At 35.6% G+C, this 18,046-nt stretch overlaps 1 long non-coding RNA gene across 1 annotated transcript; it reads left to right on the plus strand.

Moving 5' to 3' along the window:
• The first annotated feature begins 1,014 nt into the window (after positions 1-1,014).
• On the plus strand, positions 1,015-17,577 carry LOC126943842 (uncharacterized). The gene is made up of 3 exons (XR_007721873.1): positions 1,015-1,084; positions 14,837-14,991; positions 16,988-17,577. It is a non-coding gene; the product is annotated as an uncharacterized LOC126943842 (long non-coding RNA).
• The last annotated feature ends 469 nt before the right edge of the window (positions 17,578-18,046 follow it).

Raw genomic sequence — 18,046 nt, forward strand, 5'->3', positions numbered from 1 at the left:
TAACAAAAAGTTTTTACTGAATTGAACCAACTTGAGAAAGGCTAAACTAGCCAATTCTTTCCTGAACAAGAATGGTCATTTCTGTAAGCCAAGATACTACCTACCATAAATTGAGAGAGAGAGAATATGATTTGATATAGTCCTCCAAAATTGGGTGTTTGAGTTTGTTTACTTTAAGCAAGACATGATTTCCATTTTCCAAAGGAAAAAAACCTTGAATATATTATAAGAAAATGATAAGGCTTTCTGGACATCAAAGAATTCTTACAAAATAACTTTTGAATGAGTTAAGTATAAAAGAATCAGAAACATACAAATTAAGTTCTCCTTGAGATACACTGGGCTTAAAAATAAAGAAGAAACATGTTTAAGATTATATAAAGCCTACAACTTTGAGGAAAGATTTCAGAAAACAAAACACTGAAGTCTAATAATATGGTAAAAATTTAACTATAATGGCAAATTATTCAAACATTTTAACTCCCTTCTAACTTCCTCCAAATGTGAACCATTTACTAAATGACAGATTTATTTTTTTTAGGATTATGGCTTAACTTAGTGGTCTCAGTTATATATCTTCTCATTTTGCGAAAAATGCTAGTAAGAACTTTCATTTAGCAAGCGCTTACAATATGATAGGTATATTTCCAAATAGTATCTTTACTCTAAACAACAGCTCACATTTCCAAAATGGCAGTTCCAGAGGTCAGAGATTTTTTTGACTAGTCCATGCTGTCTCAGCATGTTTTCGCGTATCTTGAAACTCCTTCTAACCTCGTATATTATGACAAATCATGAAAGGAACCTCTTATCTGCCTAGAAAATCTTACCATATCTTTGGGAAAGAGAAATAATATCTAACTCATTCGTAAATGTTGTGATTAATTGACCAATGTGTAATATTAGTAATAGCAAACATCTATGGAGCATGCTTTATTATGTCAGATGTCGTAATAAGTCTTTTAAACATCTAATTTCAGTTTTCACAACTACAGAAAATGTTTTGTTATCCTCACTTTACAGATGGAGAAATGGAAACTCCAAAAGATTAAGCAGGAAGCCCATAAGAACGCAATTAGTAGAGGTAGGATTTGAATTTGTATCTGTCTAGTTCCAAATCTTATACTATTCACTATGATTTCATATTGTTTTTGCTTCAAAAATTAGGAACCATTCATAATAAAGTATGTTACCATAATAATTGTTTCATGCATTTCAAGTTTGAATAGCGTATAAATTTACATTACCAAGATAATTTTTTCCCTCGGAAAACTTTCTGTTCATTTAGGTGAATAATTTTCTAACATTAATGTCATATCAAAATATGGCCAAAAAATCCCCTGTGGCATCTTATATTAGCACTGAGAGTGGATGAAGAGAAAATCTACCAATTCCTTACTTAGTTTTATATCTCCTCTTGACAAATGGAAACCTCATCTGTAGATAGGAAATCTCGGGCAATATTTAGCTACTTTATCTTGGTTAATCTGTGTGATAGAGTGAGGTTTGTTAAGTAAGCAATAGCATACGACATGATGCATGTTACACTGTAATGAAGCCACGCTTGAGCTGTTTGGTGATATATGAACATCTTCCTCTATCGGATGCTGTCATTCTGTAAAACAGGAACTTTGGAATTAGCCAGTGATATTTTGATGCCCTCCATTACTGACAATGTTCACATAAAAATCAAAATAATTTAAGACCATATACTATGAAAAGTTTTGCTCTCACTCTCTCATCTTTCCCATCCAAGAGCCCCACCACCATCACTACTCACTTTTAAGCTTACCCTTTGGAGATTTTCTATCCAAATGCAAACAAATACAAACATAAATTCTCATTTTCCCTCTTTCTTACAGGAGTGGCAGCAGACTATCCACACTACTTTGTACTTTGTTTTTTAAAATATACTTTTATGCCTTAGCGATCCTTACAAACCTATGACAGCTTCATAGTATTCCATTATTTAGACAAGTCTATGCTTATTTAACCAAAAGTTTCTGGTTGAGCTATGAAAATATCTGTGTAAGGAGAAAGCATATGTGAAAGAGAATATATAATGTTTACCAGATACACTGTTTTCTATTTTCTGTCCCATTTGCAGTTACGGGCCAGGCGCCGGGTGGTAGATCTGGCCAATTATATAAAATTCAAAGGAATGCATGCCACTTCAGAGGCAGCGAAAATTCCCTATGTGGTTTTTGGTTCTCTCTCTTACTATGCAATGAAGAAAGAGGCTGACTATTCCTAGTGTTGCAGCTACAAGATGAGGGTCTTCATCAGGTCACATACCTGGGCAAACTTGCAGCAAAACTCTCTGCCGCACTGCAGTGGGCACACACGGTTTTGTTAGATCACTATAATTTGGGACTTATTTTGATATTGTGTAGAATCAAACACTTCAAACTGGAGGAATCTTTGATAATATTCAAGCCAAGAGGTTCTTAAGTCTCTGTGATGCATGGAAATTTTAAACATATATCCACTTCCTTTTTCTGGAGAATCGTTAGTAATGATTAGATTCTTAAAAGGAGTTCAGAGCCTAAAAAGAGCTAAATTTTATCAATGTGACCTAACCCCTCCTTTTACAGACAATGAAAATGAGATTGGGGTGTTGCTCTAGAAGGTGTGGCTGAGTTGCAGATCCCCTTCTTCTCAGCTCTACACCATGCCTCATCATGGTCCTGTCTGAGGAGTCCAACTGCATTAAACCCACAGCCCTGATGGAGCCAGCTGTTGTCTTCTACTTCATAAACACACACACCCTTTAGTAACTAGGGCCAGCATCACAACCTACATATAGTATGTTCATACCCTCCTTCATCTCATCTGTTCAAGTACTCAAGCCAAAAATTTAGGAGTTTGCTTTGGTCTCTCACTTCACCCTTTCTCCCTCTGAGTAAACCTCTCCTACATATCCTGAACTACCAAAAAATCCTGCTCTTCCTATTTCCATTCATGACCTCTTTTGGACTTGTGAAAGGAAGCAGGAATAATGATATTTTCAAAAAGTAAATAGAACCTCTTAAAGTCTTCTTATCACACTTAGAAAGAAATTTGTTCCCGGGTTACATCCCTGGTCTCATCCACCAGTAAATGCTTCCATGGACATTTGCATGATAACCTTCCTTATCATTCAAGTGTCTTCTCAAAGGTCATCTTTAAGAGCGGCCTTCTCTAATGACTTCCCTCTACCACTTTCAACACTTTTACTCTATTTACTTAATAGAAGGTAACATAATTTTTAAATTTTGTTATTCATTTATAAGGTTCCATATTCCACTTATAGCATAAACTCTGTAAGGCTAAGATCGTGTCTCTTGCTCAATGCCAAATCACAGTACCTAGAACACTAGCTGGTGCTTATTAGTGCTTAATACTTATTAAATTAGTCAACAAATGTTAATTCTCTAATCATTATCCAAGGTGTTGCCTTGCTCAGAATTTCGTACATTTTTTTCTTGTATTGGTTAAGCATTACCCATCTTTCAAGGTTTAGGACCTCCATGATGGAGCTCCTCCATCTGCCCTCCCGATACATTCCCTTTTATGATACCTACAGTAGTTTCAGTTATAAGGTAGACCTGTACTCTTGACAGTTGAGACTGTATTACTTGTGAGAAAACACTTTGCCCTACAATTCAGAAGACTCACCCACATCTACTTTTGATTCTAATAGTATTGAGATATGACCTTGGGTAAGTCATTTAAATTCTCTAAATCTCTGTTTTCTAATCTTGGAAATGAGGAAGATAAAAATGATAAATAATGATGATACTTCCTTGAAGCTGCCCACTCCATCTGTGTTTTATGTAATATACTCAAGTTCAAGGGCATACTTCATGTTTATGTACACTATAAAACATAATGCCAATGCAAAGAACTGTGATTATTACTGTTGTTACGTATTGTGCGAAGCTATAGTTTATCTCCCTGATTCAGTTTTCTGGGTGCTTTCTATTAGCACTAATAATAGTGCCAATAGGAACACCTAGGAATGAACCCTTTCAGCTTTTACAGCATTTGTTCCAAGAACATTATAAGGGTATTATGAGGGCTGTTGTAAAGCTAAAATACCATTGCTCTTTCTATAGCCACATTTTATGTAAATCAGAGAACTTTCTTTAATACCATGAAAATATTATATCATTTAGCAAAAATGGAATCCCATAGAGCCAAAAATTTAAAACCTTTCATCTATTTTCTGCTAATATCCATTGGTATCAACTAATAACTTTACTCACTAGTTGTAGGAACTATGTTTTTCTCCCTTTAATTGGCCAATATCTACAGAGAAAATAGCTAATTTTTTACATTTTTTTCACCTGAAGTAATTCTGTAACAACCCTTAATTTAATCCTATGCCATATAAGTGTGTGTATCATGGTTACACAACAGGCAGCAAAAGAACTGCTTCAGAAACATATTGAACAAACTAAGCAATGAAAACTTGCTAATGCACTGTGAGTCACATACTGTGCAAGAGCAGTAAATTGCTTCCTTGGTGGTTTTGACAACATTACCTCTGAACATAATTGAATGTCATTCGTTTATATGTTTGCAAATAAGGTCCCAGTGACATTACACCTGGGAGTGTACACACTTGGTCGTCTGTTTATGACGGAGGAGCCAGACATATGGCCTGTGGGCTCGGTTTGGCCCAGAGCTGTTGCAAAGTCCTCCTACAAGTTTTCAGCCAGTCGGCCCCGTCGCTGTGAATCAGCTCTGTCAAAGGCAGTGCTTCCCATCAATTAAGCGGGGGAAATGCAGCTTACCCAACTGCCAGTTCATCAGGGCCTCTCAGTCCTGAGATGGCAAAAATACTTGAAACATGCAAGAGAATGTCACATGCTATGTAAATAAAAGAAAGGAGATAAGACAAGAAGAAAGAGAAATGTTACCATGAAACTTGCAAAAGGGAGAGTCTAGAAAAGAGAAAACCTGCTGCATGGAAGTGATTAAGTGTGAGTTTTAATGCTTACTGTGCTCTGAAGGGTTTGTGTGATATTAGGCAAGTCTCTTTTACCCCATTAGCCTTAGTTTCCCTCTCTGTAAAGGAGCTGAATACATTTTTCAACATTTTTTCTCAATCAGAAGTATTTTAATTTTTTTCTAACCTCAAATTAACAAAAATATTAAACAAGCTATGTCTATAGTTTTCCAACTACTATAAAGACATGTACAACTACCAAACCACAGTTACTGGTCAGCATATTGTTGACATGTTGAGTTGGTATAATTTCAGCAACAAAAACGTCATTTAACTTTCCGTATAGCCTTGGAATATGTAAAATACCTTAGAACTATCTCTAATGCTCCATGGATTTATCATCTTCCTGTGAACATGCTATGTTTAGTTTTTCTTTCAAAAGATAGTTAATAAATACTGAGCTAGACACTGGCACTATTAGGTCCTGAGGTAACAAAAACTGTTCTTGATGCATTTCCAAAGTGGTAGAGAAATTGGTAAAGAAAAATCAAATTCAGCAAAAATAAGAAATATAATAATAGGCCTACAAATAAAATCTGGGATCAAGAGAAGGCCTATCAATATACTCACTGAAAGAAAAGAACCACCATAACAAAACCCTATTTGTAGAGACTCACCTAAAAGGAGGAGCCATCTGGTCACACAGCTCAGCAGACGTGTGCTCTTGGAATCACAGCCCTGGAGACACTCATTCAAAAATAGGCTCCCAGACTTAATTCTGCTTGACAAACACAATATTTTCTGTGTCACTCTTAAAGATTTACAATGCATATTTGCATATTAAAAGCTCTAAGAAGTCCCAAAGGCAAAGAAATACATCTAACTTGGCTTGATACAAATTTTCTGAAATATTTGACCAAAGAATCTACTTTTGCAGAATACAAAATAGTAGCTTGGTTTAGGACACTCTAAATATGGCTTTTGGAATCAACAAGAGCATAGCAGAGCCGTGTTTTATGATCACATTGTTTTGTGGCCCATTGCCAGTTCCTACCTAGAAAACTTCAAGACCTAACAGAACGGTATTATCAAGCTGCACTTTGGCAGTCTACATGGACATTTACAAAGAAAAACCTCAATGAAATGCATTGAGTTGCTATAAAGATAGCATTAAAGTTGCTGCTCAAATATCACTCAATAGAGTCACAGAATAGATTTTTGTATTTAGGTATTCATGCCAGGAATAATGTGTACCTCCTGAATAATTTGCTTGTTTTCCATCATGTTAACACCATGATTTAACTGGTCATTGTTGGCAGAAAAGATCAGAGTCCATTTTATGACTCACAGTTAGAAAATGTAGAGAATTCTATATGCGCATCTTGTATATTAATGTTACTCTTGATTTCATTGTACTTTTTCTACTTTATTTTTCCTTTGATCTAATTTTCTTATTTTTGAAATGTATCTACACTATAAATGAATATCCTTTTAAGAATTCAAACAATTTAAAATCAATTAAAAATTCCACATTTACCCTTCTCTACTTTGTCAAACTTCTCCTGCCTAACTCTATGCACTATTACAAATCGTTTTGATGTTTCTTTCGGTGTCTACATATAAAGAGAAAAACATATTACACATATAATTTTGAATAGACTTTATTTTTTAGAGAAGTTTTAGTTTTACAGGACAATTAAACAGAAAATACCAAGAGTTCCCTTATAGCCCCTGCTGCCACACATGTACAGCCTCCCCCATTATCAACAGTCCTCACCAGAGTGGCGCCTTTGTTACAGTTGATAAACCTATATTGAGACATCATCATTACCCACAGTTCCTTCTTTACAGTGGGGTTCACTCTCAGTGATGTACATTCTGTGGGTTTGGACACATGTGTAATAACATGTACCACCATTATAATATCACAGAGTAGTTTCACCTCCCTATATATCCTTTGTGTTCTGCCTATTTATCCCTCTCTCCCTCTAACCCTGGCAACTACCAATCAATTATTTTACTGTCTCCAGTTTTTGCATGTCTAATAGTTGTAATCATATAGTATATATCCTTTCAGATTGGCTTCCTTTACTTAGTAATGTGCATTTAAAGTTCCTCCAGGTGTTTTCATGACTTGATGGCTTCCTTCTTTCTTTTTTAGCACTGAATAATATTTCATTGTCCTGATGTACCACAGTGTATCCATTCACCTACTGAAGGACATCTTGGTTGTTCTATGTTTTGGTGATTATGAATAAAGCTGCTATAAATGTTTGTGTGCCAGTTTTTGTGTGGACATAAATTTTCAGTTTCTTAGGGGAAACACCAAGGAGTGTGATTACTGGAGAGTATGGTCAGGGTATGCTTAGTTTTGTATGTGGCTGTACCATTTTGCATCCCCATGAGCAATGGATAAAATTTCTTGGTGCTCCACATTTTCCACAGCATGTTCTGGATTTTGACCACTCTAATTGGTAGGTAGTGGTATCTCATTGTCATTTCAACTCGCATTTCCCTGGTGACATATGATGTAGAAGAGAATCTTTTTGGTAGTTTATTTGACATCTGCTATATATATATATATATATATATATATACATATATATATATATATATAAAAAATGTTAATTTGTTAATGAGATCCTAGTCTATGTTTTATTTTTTAAGTTTCTTTGTCAGTCTGGGAATTTTTTTTATGGATGAGGTCTTGCTATGTTGTTCAGGCTGGTCTTTAACTCCTTGCCTCAAGCAATATTCCCACCTCAGCCTCCCAAGTAGCTGAGACTACAGTCATGCACCACCACACCTGGCTAATTTTTTTATTTTTTGTAGAGATGAGGTCTTGCTATGTTGCCCAGGCTGATTAAGTCATCTTCTAATGAATGTATAATATCAGTATAGTGAGTAAAACAGTATTTAACCATTCCAATATTGATATTATCCAGTTTTCTTCCATTAAAACAAGGATACAGCAGATATGCTTCTGTACATATATTTTGCACAAATACATTTATTCACTTAGCAAGTATTAATTGATGCCAGTTTTCTTGCTGATAGGTTATAGGTTTTTGTGATCATATGTTTTTATAGGTTATTTTATAGGTTATAGGTTTTTTATAGGTTACTTGTTATAGGGTTTTTTTTTTATGATTCATCAGTGAACAAAAGAGTCAAAGATTTTTGTATTCTTGAATCTCAAAACGTAATGGTGGAGATAGGTAATAAAATGATATATAGTAAAAAGAAAACTATATAGTATTATAATGTGACACATTCTACGAAAAACGAAAAAGCAGAGCAAAGTAAACGGGTGCAGAAGTGTAGGGAGTGGGAGAGTAGGTTCCAATTTTAAATAAGATGATTAGGGCATGTCTTACCGAAAAAGACTTGAGCAAAGACTTGAATGAGATAAGGGAAAGTTAACCACATTATAGAATTTCATTTTCAGGATGGAAACAACAAGCACAAAAGCCTTCAAAGTCTTCAGTTGGGAAGGTGGAGGGAGAGCAGCAGACAGTTGTAGCTGGAGCAGAATGATCAATGAGGACAACAGTGGTCCAGAAGATCAGAGAGGTCTGGGCTGTGGGAGGTGGGTAGGTTATGTGAGACCTTGTCAGGCACATGAGAACTTGAGGGTTTACTCTGAGTGACATGAGGGGTGGGGTGGGGGAAAACCAGTGAGGATTTCAGAATAGGAGGCACAAGACCTGGCTTCTGTTTTAAAAGGTTGTTTCTGACTGCCATGCTGGGGATAGATTGTGTAGAGTGAGAGGGATACATGCAGGAAGATCAAGTAAAAGGCCATCACAGAAATTCAGGAAGTAAATAGTGGGGCACAGATCAGATTTATGGAGATGGGAGATGAAAAATGTGGTCAGGTTGGGAGACAGGTAATAACTTGTTTGCATGCTGATGAGAATGATCCAGTAGGAAAAGGGGAGAAAATGGTGTTAGAGGAGAGATGAGAAAATTGCTGGAAAATATTCTTTGCTATGTAAAAGCTGCTGGAATGTAGTGCACGTGGGATGAAACTGACTTTAGATCATATTTCAGATAGTTCACCTGGGGCGACAAGATGGGCGGCCGGGAGTGTGGATTTGTAAATGGTGTGTGGGCAGATGTGGTGATGGGAATCTGTGATGTTTTCTTTTAATCATTTGAATATTCTTCATGAAATCAGATGTACAGTCATCACCTGAGAGGAAGGACAGGGAGGAGGTGTTTTACATATAAGAAAGCAGAAAAAGGTGTAAAATTGAAACAGGATAGTGGAGGAATTAAAGGAATGGGAAACAGCATAATTGCCTGACTAGCACTAACAAATCTCTATGAGGTTTGTGGTTATGAATTTAAGATGAGAAATGATGGTTGTGTATTGATCTCTACCTATGTTTAGCTGCGGAATTGTAGTCATAGAGAATGGTGATCTGGATTTAACCAAGTAGTGGTTTTTCCAAACAAGTAAAAGCAATAAGAGGGAGGCAGGCAGTTAAGGATGTATATGAGAAAGTGATTGTTAAGGATTTCCCATGGAATTTAACTTGAGTTATGAGAAGTTAAATTAGAAGATCAAAGGGTTGAGGAATAATGAAAAGTTGATTGAATTGATTGGAGATCTCAGTGGGATTAAAGAATTTTTGTTGTCTGGAACTAGAGAAAGTAAACTGGAAAGACAGATGGTGGAAACCAGAGAGAGGGACAAATGTACAAAAAGGGAGAGAGAGGAGGAGTAATAGGAAATTAGATGAGGTTGAAGCAGCAGCCAGGATCCCAATCCAAATGTCTGAAATGTATTTGTCTATGTGTGTATGTGTGTGTACAAGACACACAAAAGAGGAATTGCTGTATCAATCAAATCAATCAAAAGATATATCCACTTCCAAATATTTTAATAGACTCCATGTATCCTTTAATAATATTGCAATTTATAACATCATAAACAAAATGTAATATTTATCATTTCTTCAAATACTTGCCAAAATCAAATTAGCGTTGATCTATATAAATTTACCCCATTTAAGGTGCAAAGTTATTGCAGGTTATTTAAATAAGTATTTTTAAACATGTATAGGACATTTTTATATCATTTATCTTGAAAATTTAGAGTTTTGCTTATTATTTTATGTGTTTGCTTTTTAAATTATATTGACTTCTAGGAGTTCTGTATTTGATGTGTGTATTAAACCTTTATTTAACATATATGTTAAAAAGTTACTCTTTTTCTCTGTGCTCTGTCACTTCTGTTGTAGTTTAGTTTGTGCTGCCTTTCCTTATACAGGCATACCTTGCAGAAGCTGCAAATTTGGATCCAGATCACCACAATAGAGCAAATATCACAATAAAGCAGGTCATATGATTACTTTTGGTTTTCCAGTGCATGTAAAAGTTATGTTTATGCTATCCTGTAGTCTATTAATTATGTAAGAATATTATGTCTAAAAAATAACGTAGATACCTTAATTAAAATGTTTTATTTTAAAAAATGTTAATGATCACTTTCACTTTCAAGCCAGTCATAATCTCTTTCCTGATGGAGGACCTTGCCTTGACATTGATGGCTGCTGACTGATCAGGGTGGTGGTTGCTGAAGGTTGGGGTGGCTGTGGCAATTTCTAAAATAAGACAACAATGAGGTCTGCCACATCTGCTGACTCTTCCTTTCATGAAAGATTTCTCTGTAGCATGCAATGCTGTTTGATAGCATTTTACCCACAGTAGAACCTCTTTCAAATTGGAGTCAATTTTTTCAAATTCTGATGCTGCTGATAAAGTGTATCAAATAGTCTAAAATTTTGTTATCATTTCAATAATGTTCACAGCATCTTCACCAGGAATAGATTCCATTTCAAGAAACTTATGTCTTTACTCATCCGTAAGAAGCAACTCTTTATTTGCTAAAATTTTATCATGAGACTGTAGTGCTTCCGTCACATCTTCAGGCTTTACTTCTTTCTTTTTTTTTTTTTTAATTTTACTTTAAGTTCTTGGATACATGTGCAGAAAGTGCAGGATTGTTTACATAGGCATACATGTGCCATGGTGGTTTACTGTACCTATGAACCTGTCATCTAGGTTTTAAGCCCCGCATGCATTAGGTATTGGTCCTAATGCTCTCCCGCCTCTTACTTCCCATCCCCCAACAGGCCCTGTGGGTGTCCTTCCCCTCCCAGGCAGGAGTTACTTATAATTATAGTTCTCCTGCTATTTCCGCAGCATCTGCAGGGACTTTCTCCACTGAAATCTAAAACTTCTCAAAGTCATCTATGAGGGTTGGAAGTAACTTCTTCCAGACTTCTGTTAATGTTGATTTTTGACCTGTTCTCATGAGTCACAAATGTTCTTAATGACATCTAGAATGGTAAATCCTTTCCAGAAGGCTTTCAATGTACCTTGCCCAGATCCATTGGGGAAATCACTGTCTATGACAACTATAACATTATGAAATATATTTCTTAAATAATATGACTTGAAAGTAAAAATTACTCTTCAATCCATGGGCTGCACAATTGATGTTTTATTAGCAGGCATGAAAACATTAATCTCCTTGTACCTCTCTGTCAGAGCTCTTGGGTGATTAAGTTCATTGTCAATGTGCAATAATATTTTGAGAGAAATCTCTTTTTCTGAGCAGTAGGTCTTAACACTGGGCTTAAAATATTCAGTATACCATGCTATCATCTAGGCTTTGTCATTCCGTTCATAAAGCATTGGCAGAGTTGATTTTGCACAACTCTTAAGGGTCCTAGGGAATTTGGAATGGTAAGTAAGTATTGGCTTCAATTAGAAACCACTAGCTGAATTAGCCCCTAAGAATCACATCAGCCTGTCCTTTGAAGCCTTGAAACCACACATTGACTTCTCTCTTACTATGAAAGTCCTAGATGATATGATCTTTCAATATAGGTTGTTTTGTCTATATTGAAAATCTGTTGCTTATTGTAGCCATCTTCATCAGTTATCTTAGCTAGATCTTCTGGATAACTCACTCCTGCTTCTACACTAGCACTTGCTGTTTCACCTTGCACTTTTATATTACAGACACAGCTTCTTTTCTTAAACCTTATGAGCCAACCCCTGCTAGCTTCAAATGTTTCTTCTGAAGCTTCCTCACCTCTCCCAACCTTCACAGAATTGAAGACAGTTCGGACCTTGTTCTGGATTAGGCTTTGGCTTAGGAGAATGCTGTGGCTGGCTTGATATTTTATCCAGACCACTAAAACTCTCCCCATATCATGAATAAGCCTGTTTTGCTTCCTTATCATTGGTGTGTTCACTGGAGTAGCACTTTTAATTTCCTGCAAGAATTTTTTCTCTGCACTCATATCTTTGCTAAATGTTTGGCGCAAGAGGCCTAGCCTTTAGTCTATCTCAACTTTCAACATGCCTTCTTCATTAATCTTTTCACTTGAACATTTAGAGGCCTACGTAGGATTTTTAATTGACCTAGTTTACATATTGTTGTGTCTTAGGGAGTAGGGTAGCCTGAGGAGGGGGAGGAAGATGGGGAATGACCAGTCTTTGGAGTAGTCAGAACATACACATTTATCAATTAAGTTTGCCATCTTATATGGGCATGAGTGGTGATGCTTCAAAGCAATGACCATAGTAACATGGAAAATCACTGATCACAGAACACCATATCAGATATAATAATAATTTAAAAGTTTGAAATACTGTGAGAATTACCAAATGTGACATAGAGACAGAAAGTGAGCACATGCTGTTGGGAAAATGGTGGTGATGGACTTGCTTGATGCAGGCTGCCATGAAACTTCAATTTCTAAAACAATGCAATAGCTGTGAAGTACAATAAAGCAAAGCATAAAACAAGTTATGCCTGTATTAGCAATTAAAGTTTATATATATAGTCAACTATGTTTATCATGTGTTTCATAGTTTCTTAATTTTCTATATGCTTAAGAGATTTCTTCCTCGAATATACAGGTATTATTCTACATTTTCTTCAAATTTGTTTATAATTTTTCTTTAAAACATTTTTCCATTTTTTTCTAATTATACTTACAATTTTATAACACCTTTTATTTTAGGAATGAGATGTGGAAATGATTAAATGATAGCAATGAACCTTTAGACATTGCTTAAAATGTGCCAGGTGCTGTTCTAAGGTCTTTACTTGTATTCACTGATTTCAGGCTCATAGCAACCCTAAGAGGTAGGTGCTATAATTTGCCTCATTTCACATATGAGGAAACTGGTGTATAGGAAGATTCAGTAACTTTCCCAAGGTCAAAAGACTGGTAAATTTTTATCGAGTATTCAAACCCAGGAAGTCTGACTCCCAAGTCACTACATTATATGCTGCTATCTGGTAAGCTATTAAATTATGCCCCTAAAGTATGGACAGTTATGCTGAAATTGATATTTCAACTGATCTTCAACTGTGTATTGAGAAATGAATAGAACTGTGATGAAAGGAAGAGTAAATAAGAGCCTGTACAATAACACGGCACTGTAAGTTGGTGATATTTTCTAGATATGGAGAAAGTATCATTGTCATAGGTGTGTCAGATACATGGGGTGGAGACTGGGAGTTGAGATAAGAAAGGAAGGTTTTCAGTAATGGGTTTGGTCAGGATTTTACTCTGAATGAGAAAGTAACAGTTTCACTGTTGTTGGAGTACAGTGCAGAAGTTAAGAATAGATTTTAATTCTGACTCTGTCATGATCTAACTCTCCAAAATCAGAATCTAATCTTTGCTAGAGTCATCTCATAAATCAAAATAAAAACCAAGGTTGCTTTAAAGATTTAAATATTATAACGAATGTTCAGCGTTTAGCTAAAGTCTGGCCAAGTGACAGGCAGTACTCTCAACTGCCATTATTACTAGTCAAAGCAAGGTTTGGTGAGACAGTGGGCAATCCAGTCAGACAGATGCAAAAAAATCTTTAAATGGTAGTAGGCATAGGTTTTGACTATCAGGCAAATTCAGAGAAGGAGAAAAAAACAAATAAGGATGACACTGATACTTTGAGGTTTCGAGACTATATATTTAAGGATGTAAACTGGGTGTCAAAATGAAGGAGAAGGAAGAGATTGAAGGACAAAGTGGGCTGGGCATAGTGGCTCACTCCTGTAATCCCAGCACTTTGGGAAGCCAAGGCAAGTGGATCTGAGGTCAGGAGTTCAAGACCAGACTGGGCAACATAGGGACCCTGTCTCTACTAAAATACACACACACACAAACTTAACCGGGCGTGGTGGCGGTGGCCTATAATCCCAGCTACTCAGGAAAGTGAGGCAGGAGAATCACTTGAACCGGGGAGGCAGAGGTTGCAGTGAGCTGAGATTGCACCACTGCACTCCAGCCTGGATGACACAGCAAGACTGCATCTCAAAAACAAATGAATAAATACATACATAAATAAAATATTAAAAAAACAAAGTGCTCACTTTATTTTTAGAAACATTAAAGTGAGATACTTCAAGTCTAGCTAGGAAGACATAGAATACATGTGTATATATAGAAGCCTTTCTATATTCTGGTTATCTCAGTATTAACAAAAGACATAATCAAATCAGTTCATACAATATTATATCTACTAAAATCTCTGTTAATCAATATCACCAAGTTTTACCAGTAGAATAAAAAATTATAAAGTACATAACATTAACTCTGAGAAACTGTAACAGCTTAAAGTGCCTTCTGGATCCCCAGAGATTAAATTATATACAGTATGATTTTACTGTTTAATGTATTTTATTGCATTCTAATTATATAAATGTACATAAACTACAAAAGCTGTGAGTATGAGAAAACATTCTGGTTTCTGGAACAGTCTCAATTTTAAGATTATTTATCTGTTTAGTAAGCTGCATATTTAAAAATAATAACATTTATTGAGTTCATCCATTGACTGTCAAGTATCTCTGTGTGTCCACAGCATAGGCAATGTTACAAAGAGCTGGTGATAGCAGGAGACGGATCTGCAGAGACACGCAAGGGTAGCTTCATCAAGGCAATACCCATTTCTTAAAACTATGGCTCTCTCCAAACAAAGTCTGCATTGCTCTGTGTTTGCCTCTGAAAACCATCTAGGTGATTATGCAAAAATGCCCTCCTCTTTTGCTATGCTTAGGTTAAATTAAATTTATTATGTTGTTATGTCTCCATTTTTATTATTTCTGAATACTTATACAGTGCTTTTAGAAGCCAGATTAGAGTTTTTCAAATTAGAGTTGCAAAAAACGTTCTCCTAACCCGAGGAAATTAATTTTATGAGCGACTTAAGCATCTACACTCTAAAAAGACACCTGCTTTCTCATGGTAAATATATGACTTTAGGATAATTTAAAGAGCCTTTGAAAAGTTAAAGAAGATCAGCAAAATCTACCAATAAAAACAGACAAGATGCTCAGGGGATTCAAAGTAGGTTAAGCTATCAAAATACAAATGCCATTTGAGAGGGATTCTGGCACTAAATTTAGGATTTTAGCATTTCGACACTGATAAATCTTGCTGCAGGGTTCCTAAATCTGATGAGAACACCTGGTAGCGATGCCCAAATGCCTGAATTAAAATATAGTTTTGATATTTCAGTTATTAGATTAAAATCAGAAACCTTTAAACACACAGTAATTTATGTAGGATCCTTCTTGTGGGAGACTTCTAAAGCAGAGATTGACTCAGTTTGATTCTGGAAAGCTTCTAAATTGAAGACTTTAAGTGTATATGCCTTGGCCATATGATGCAATTTTATTCCATATCAAATGGCGAAGTCAAAAAGTAGAGTGTGATATCATGCTGTTAAGACATAATGAGAAGATTTAAAAATTCTTTTAAATAAACTCTTAAATGGAAATATTCATAGAGGATAAAAACATTCAGGTGGTATGGTTTGACCTTTAGAGTCACATAAGAAAGATGAGTTCAATTCATTATTCATCTAGGTATTGCCTATTATAAAATAATAGAGACTTCAAGTGCTTTATATATAACCATTAGAAAGATTCGCGCATAACCCAGTCTCCGTAACATAATTGTGTACTGCAAAAATACTTGTCGGCTGAGTAATCCAGATAATATACAATACTACTACAAAGCAATTTTAATTGATATATAAAATCAAGGTTTTTTTTTTTTTTTTTTTTTTTTTTTTGAGACGGAGTCTCACTCTGTCGCCCAGGCTGGAGTGCAGTGGCCGGATCTCAGCTCACTGCAAGCTCCGCCTCCCGGGTTCACGCCATTCTCCGGCCTCAGCCTCCCAAGTAGCTGGGACTACAGGCGCCTGCCACCTCGCCCAGCTAGTTTTTTGTATTTCTTAGTAGAGACGGGGTTTCACCGTGTTAGCCAGGATGGTCTCGATCTCCTGACCTCGTGATCCACCCGCCTCGGCCTCCCAAAGTGCTGGGATTACAGGCTTGAGCCACCGTGCCCGGCCTGAAATAAAGGTATTTTAAGAATACTTTTGTAACATAAGAGATAATAAATAGAAAACCTCCCTTTCTCCAAAGATTTGTTTAGGTGTTGCTCAGAACAGAATATTGGGTATGCATATAATAATTTCCCTCCTTTATTAATATATCAAAGTTGTTCAAAAAATTGTTTCATATGAAAGCCCATTAGAACAGTCAAAATAAATGTAAAAATCTTCTTCTAATGTCTAGAAAATTGTATCAAAATTAAACTTCTATTTAAAGTTTATTCTTAGCTAGCTATAAGAAACGTTTACTAAGAAGCAGAAAAGATAAGCTCTTTCTAAGTTAAAAGAGTATATTTGCAATTTGAACTTTCAAAAATGGATAAAGCGGTACACACATTTATTTTTAGAAATTGAAGCTGCGAAGCTAAGCAATTGCCTACTATGATATGTGTGTTCGACAGTGTAGGGCATAGCAATGATTAGTGATTTTCAGCAGCCTTTCTTGAATAGGCATTGAAAATAGCTAGACAAAAAAAGAGAAGTGAACGGAATTCTTGGAGTGAATATTTTGGAGTGAATTATAAAAAAGAGTTCTTGCAATAATGCATGTAAATTAAAAATAGGTTAGCAAAGCATGAGTAAAAATAGTCAATTTTCAAATACTTTTCACAGCTCTCCAAGCCTGACATATTTCTCTGGCTAAAAGGGAAGAAACATATCGGCACTCATGTTGGGAAGACCTTAGAACAGCAAAGTACTAAAACTTGCCAAACCAACTTCAAGTGGCTTTCTTGTGACTGCGGTGCAATACACACTACACTAAGTTCCTGAGCATAATATTTCCACCCTTTGCCATGGAGTCTGCTTAAATTTGAAGATCTTTTTCTAGTAGGTGTATTGTCCTTAATTTTAGAGGAAGTTTAAAAAAGGTGGATTAATGCTATATATGCTTTCGAGAATATTATGCAACCTTGAAGCTTTGCACTTCAACATAAATGAATCCCAAAAAGAGCCAGCTGAACCGTTGGCTGGCCGGCAGAGCCATAGGATGTTTCAAATTCATCATGACTTCACATAAAGGTCCTCTTTGGAGTATGAAAGTCAATTTTGCAGTTGTATAATAAAGGAAAAGAAGACAGTCTGAAAGTCAAAGGAAATTCCAGGACCACCTGTATTTCAGTGAGGTAAGTTTTATAATACAGTGTTATGTGTAGATGCATAAAAGACAACTAATCTAGAGTAAAAATAAATTGGGGAACTGTTAAGAGACTGTCTTAATGTGGAATGAATTTTACAGAGTTTTTATGGTAACATTTGTAGATTAAAATTAGGTCAGTAAAGCATGAGTAAAAATAGTTAATTTTCAAATATTTATCACAGAGCTTTCTAGTTTACATTTAAGAATATATTCTATTGCATTGGTTTGATATGCGCAGGATTATTTTGCCTCCATGTAGTGGTAGGAAAGAAAACAAATTTGTTTTTCAATAGCCCAGTTTAATAGAGGTGGTACAAACTTTAGGAAGTATTTTAATTTTAGTTAAATTGATCCAGGTTAGTTTGGAGACAATTATGAAGCACATATAAATTACAAATCACAAAATGGTAATTGTATTTGCAGTTGTAAGAACCCAAAAGATTTAAGCTCCATGAGCTAAGAATAAAATGCTGATAACCATGAGTTGCAGCCATGGTTTCGATGTACTCAGAAAAGTTAACTACGTAAAAAAT

The sequence above is a fragment of the Macaca thibetana genome, chromosome 1 (genome assembly GCF_024542745.1).
Source record: "Macaca thibetana thibetana isolate TM-01 chromosome 1, ASM2454274v1, whole genome shotgun sequence".
Lineage (NCBI taxonomy): Eukaryota > Metazoa > Chordata > Mammalia > Primates > Cercopithecidae > Macaca > Macaca thibetana.